The sequence below is a fragment of the Pinus tabuliformis genome, chromosome 7 (genome assembly GCF_031772625.1).
Source record: "Pinus tabuliformis cultivar Carrire ecotype Pingquan chromosome 7, CPIR1, whole genome shotgun sequence".
Lineage (NCBI taxonomy): Eukaryota > Viridiplantae > Streptophyta > Pinopsida > Pinales > Pinaceae > Pinus > Pinus tabuliformis.
Window position 1 is genome coordinate 1155775138 of NC_142293.1, and position 6000 is coordinate 1155781137.

The following is a 6000-nucleotide window of genomic DNA, read 5'->3' on the forward strand; positions in this document are numbered from 1 at the left end:
CACAATGATTATATGAATTAGGAGGGCTTCTATTCAATAAAAGTGTAAAATTTTGAAATTTCATCTCCACATTTGGCCCAAAAATGTAGCCCATTTTCATCCATTCACCCAATCATAACTCAAATATTGAAATTTATCTCTAAAGTAGTTACGCCCTTTCTGCCCTTTTAATTAAATTGATTAATTAAAACAAAAATGTGTTATGAACATGAGTTATGGTTTCATGTGTTATTAGTATGCCATGGTATTGGTCCATGTTATGTAACAAATCTTACTTACAAGTTCATAATATACATGGTAAAATGAGATTGAATCTCCATCGTAAATAATTGCTACATTTTTTTTAAATATATATATGCTTAATTCATACATTGATTATTTTTCATAATTAATAATAATATTAATATTAGTTTAAGATAAACTTATAATTTAGTTAATTTTTATATATTTTCAAATCTCGGAAATATGAAATGTATCATGAAATTTTTTATGTTTATGGGCATCTACTAGACATTTAATTTTATCTATCCTAATTTATATTATGTTTAGTGTTAAGTTGGGAAATTCTTTAAGTTGTTCTGTTACATGCATTTTTCATCACTTTATGTATAAAAATTTGGCATCTTTAATCACTATAACATCTAGTACAAGGAGAACATCATGGTTTCTTATGGATATGGGAAAAAAATGTTTATTGACTTTTCTTTCTGTAGTAACTTATTTTTAACTTTCACATTAGTATTTCAGAAAGTGTTCTTAGGCTAGCTTTTGAATGAGTACATAAATAATTTAGGAAAACCACCTTAAAGAGTGTTATGTTTAAAATTCAAAATAAGTGAATAATATTCGTGTTCAAGGGGAAACTCAGAATTACATGATGGATAAATGCATAATATGAAATTATTATTCAAATAAGTCTACGAGATAAATAATGCATAGAGTATCATACACTATATGCCAACTTATCATACAATATCTCATATAGTAAATAGAGTATCATACACTTACAACTACTTGTGGTATAGCCTATCATACACTTGATGAAAACTTGTCATATGGAATTTTTTTTTCTATTTTCATTCCACAAGAGTTGGGGAGCCTATTCCATGTGCCTTATCACAATAGGGAAAATATGCCCCTCTGGGATTTGAAATTAGGTGGATAGGATAACATCCCATTATACTAACCACTTGGTTTCCCCACAAAGACACAATATAATTATATAATTAATGAAATAACAATTAATGAGATTTAATACCCTAACATATTTCTGTTCTTTTAAAAACTCAAAGGAACCCCCCTTTGAGTAGTTTTAATTGTCGGTGCTCCTTTATGAATTTCACATATTATATATGTCATCATTCAGAGGAATTTTCTTCCATGTAATAAATATCTCTATAATGGTTTTGTTCCAAAGAGAAAGACAATTCGAATTTATAATAACTTGTGGTTTGAAAATCTATTTTCCTTTTTTTTTGTAATTATGAAAGTTCAACCTATACTTGAATAGTCATCCCAATAATTTGTTTCAAACAAAAGAAATGAAAAACCTTATGAATGCATGAAAAAAATAAAATTAACTTATAATCCACTTTAAAAATCATGCATAAGACCTTGTATTGTTTATAAAAGTTTAGAAATATGTTTTTTAGAGTGGGTTTCTCATATGTTGGGAATTACAGATATAGTCAACATTGCACCTCAAATTCTCTTTCATTCCAATGTTGATTTGTGAGTTTCTTCATCATATTTTGGGTCATTTGAAGATATTTAAAATTATCTTCAAATTTTAATTATTCTTCTCAATATGTAAGTCTACTATGGCCTATAGATTATAATAGACATGAAAATATAAGTGTTGAATATCCATAAAGATATTGGAATGGATAATATAAGGGAAAAATAATTAATGAATTGTTTAGAAAAAGATTTTAATGTTACAAGATTAAGAAAAAAATTAATAAAAAAAAGGAATATGCAAGGATTCCTACTAATAACAAATCTTTTATTAGATGTTCTCAGTAACTAAAAATTGTGGGAAATAAGATGTTTTTTGCTTGTTTGTTTGTCTTTCTTGTTGTTCATTGCCATTGATATTGTTTTTATTATTGTTTTTATAGTTTTTATGGAGTGTTTAATATAATAAGTTACATCAATGCAAAACTACTTCACATGCATTATTCTGTGTTATATATTTAAAAATCATTAAAGCTCTAAGAACATAGGACAGCCAATGTTCCTCACCTTTTTGGCTCACACTAGATCCATTGTTAACCTAACTTATAAACATATAGGAATCATCTTCACTATTGGTTTCAAGTGACACCCTAACCACTATGCATTACAAATCAATTGCACCAAACTTGAGTTAGGTTTGCAATTACTAAACATGTGCTAATGCACAATAGAGAAGACCATTACACTATTGTTTTTAAAATAGCTAAATCTTTTTGAATTACATATTTGAAAATTTGTCATTATAGTGCATTTTGATAATAGAGGAGCACCATCACACGAAATGATACGAAACACTATGAGAATAAAAATTCTTGTTGTTCGACGTAGCACACCATTTGCTAGGTGCAATATGTTTTGCAAAAATCATGCATCAAATGTTTTATTTGATGCACAACGTTTTTTAAAATTTATAACAAAAAACCATTATATTACCATGTTGAATTAATTAAGTATAATTGGTGCACCATATATGACTGATCAACATAACAACATCTATGCACCAAAACTTATGGAACATGATAACTATATGGGTGCACCAATTAACATAGAGTATTAAGGCTATGGTGGCGCCAATTGTATGCTATAGAAAAAACACATCCCTATGTGCTACATAAAGGATTGACACAGGATAACTATTGAATTTTATATTTGAAATTTTTCATTGTGATGTGTTTTGTAACTAAATGAGTGCTAGGGTACCAAATAACATGAATGATTCTTACACTGGTGGTGTTTTTTGTTTGACCTAGAACACTATTTGTTATTTGCAATATTTTTTTGCAGAAATCAGGCACACATGTTTTATTCAATACATAAATTTTAAATTTTATTATATATCATAGCAATGCATTAAATTTATAAATTAGCAACAATGTGCCACATATGAGGGAGAATTGTAACAACATCGATGCACCATAAGTATTGAGGAACTATAGCTACACCAATGTTCTCATAAACATAGAGCACCATGGCTATGGTGGTGTCTATTATCTACTACAACACATTGTAGCTGTTGTATATGAACTATTAAGGGAACAACAATGACTTTACCAAATTATTTTTGTAAACATAAATTATTTTGTTTTTTCATAGATAAAACATAGCTACATATGTGTGTATTTTATAATTTCAACTTATTTTATCTATATATGTGCCAAAGAAGAATTTTATGTGAATTAGATGTTAAATTTTATAATTGAGGTCAAATTAACATTGCACAAGTAAATGACCTAGATGATGATTTCATTAGATTCCTCTTTTCGAGAGTACCAAAATCGACCTAAATATCAGCCAATTTGGTCATGTAGAAGTTGAGTTATGACTTATTCTATTCATACATGTATTATGGAATGGGTCAACCCTAAACGCATGTGTAACTGGTTTGGTTAGCCTTAACCCAAGTGGACCCTTAGGAAGGCCTATAAATGGAAGAGACCTGAAGCTTATTTGGACACATTCGATCAAGCTATCGTCTCTTCTCCTTTGTCTTGGTTCACACAGGTTCGATGAAAGGAGTTCGCGCAAGGGTCTGAAATCAAAGGTGTGAGGTTTTCTCTGTGTTAGGGTTTTCTAGTTTATAGATCCTAGCATAGAAAATGACATTTTAGTCTGTGGAAACTGGGACAAAGTGGTAATGACAATGTCGAGAGAGCCTTGGAAGTTGGTAGGGAGGCTTATAAGAGTGTTCAGGGCTTCAAAGACAAATTTGGAGGTGTCGTTTCCCGTACGCTCGAATAAAGTGGTCTGGGGAGTGTCTAGGCTGTTATGCTCTTAACCTGCAAGACGATACTAGAATACAGAATATGCGAAGAAATATACTCAGAACATAGAATAGTGAGAAACAACAGCAAGTATTGTATTATTCAGAAAGCAATGTTCACTTGCCTCTTCAAGGGGGCAACCTCCAACAGAGCAGAGCTCGATTACAAAATAAGACATGATGCTCCTTGTAGGGAGTCTCTATCCTTTATATATGAATCATACATGCAATACCATGGATCAATACCATGGTTTTTATTAATACCATCTATCTAATACCATGGCCCATTTGCAATTAACTGTGGTCCTGTCATTAAGTGCTGGTTAACTGCTTACAATTATTAATATGGGCTTTATTGACTCTTTACTTAACTATAACCATGACTCGATCCTACTACATAAATAAGGGGGTTAGGGTGGGACCTAACATGCCTTCCCCCGTAAGAATAGCCTTTTCCTCAAGGCTGAAGCTGTGGAAATTGCTAAAGAATAGTGGCTAGTTCCTAGGTTGCATATTCCAGGGAGGTGTCTTTCCACTTGATGAGGACTTCCTTGATCATGCGGCCACGCAGGTGCCATTCTCGTGGACCTGTTTGGATTGGAGCCAGATTGACCCTTCTTCATCCAATTCATGTAGACTGGTTTGAATTCTACAATTGTTCCCAATCACTTTCTTGAGGCATGAGACATGGAAAACTGGATGGATTTTTGCAGTGGGTGGCAAAGCTAGCTTGTAGGCCACTTCTCCAATGCACTGAAGTACTTGATACGGGTTGTAGAATTTTGGAGATACTTTCTGACAACCATTGTCTTTGAGTGATGTTTGCTTATATGGTTACAACCTTAGAAATACATGATCCCCTTCTTGAAATTGGCGTTGCGTCATGCGGTTTTGAGCTTGATGAAGATTCTCTCTAAGATGGGAAAGCATGGTTGTGTGGTTTTGTAGGAGTTGATTCACTGCTTGTACCTTTCAGCACCCCTTGATATAAGATGTAGGGGAAGGAGGGAGTTGACCATAAACTGCTTCATAGGGAGTCACTTTGGTGGTGGCATGATAGTTGGTGTTATACCACCATTCAGCTAGAGGTAACCATTGTACCTAAAGATGTTGCTTTTCTGAAGCGAAACACCTAAGGTAGGTCTCTAGAAATTTGTTGATGGCTTCAGTTTGACCATCTGTTTGTGGATGATAGTAAGTATTAAGTTTCAGTTGGGTGCCTTGTAGCCTGAAGAGTTCTTGCCAAAAATTACTGGTGAAGATTGGGTCACGATCAGACACAATAGAAGTTGGCATGCCATGCAATTTGAAGATTTGATCCATGAAACATTGAGCGACAAAAGTTAGTGTAAAAGGGTGGGGTAGGGTGCAAAAATGAGCATACTTATAAAGTCGGTCCACAAACACCATGAACACTGACTTGTTTCCTGACTTTGGAAGACCTGTAATGAAATCCATAGAAACCTCCGTCCATATTGATGCCGGGATGGGCAATGGTTGTAATGTGCCTGGTGCTTTGACTATCTCCCCTTTGTGGCACTGACAGATATCGTATTCCGCTACAAAAGTAAGGATGTCCTTTTTCATGATTGTCCAAAAAAATGATCTTCTAGTTCGAGCATATGTCTTCTGAAAGCCTGAATGTCCTACAGTGGGGGATGAGTGCAATTCTATCAAAATGTGGCTTTTAAGGGTGGATGTTGGTGATATTACGACTCTGTCCTTGTAGCGAAGAATCTCATCCTACCACGAGTAGCCCTTGGAACACCCCAGTTGGTGGAATTTGGATCCGCTTGCAATTGAGTAATGACTTGGGAGAGCCAAGGATGTGAAAACCATTCCCTGCGAGCCTCTTCAATCCATTCTGGAATGGGAAGGGAAATTGCGAGCAGGGTACTTTCCTCCTCAAATTGGTGAGATAATGCATCTGCTACAATATTTCGCGCCCTTTCTTGTAAATGATCTCATAATCATATCCCATAATTTTGGCGAGCCATTTATTT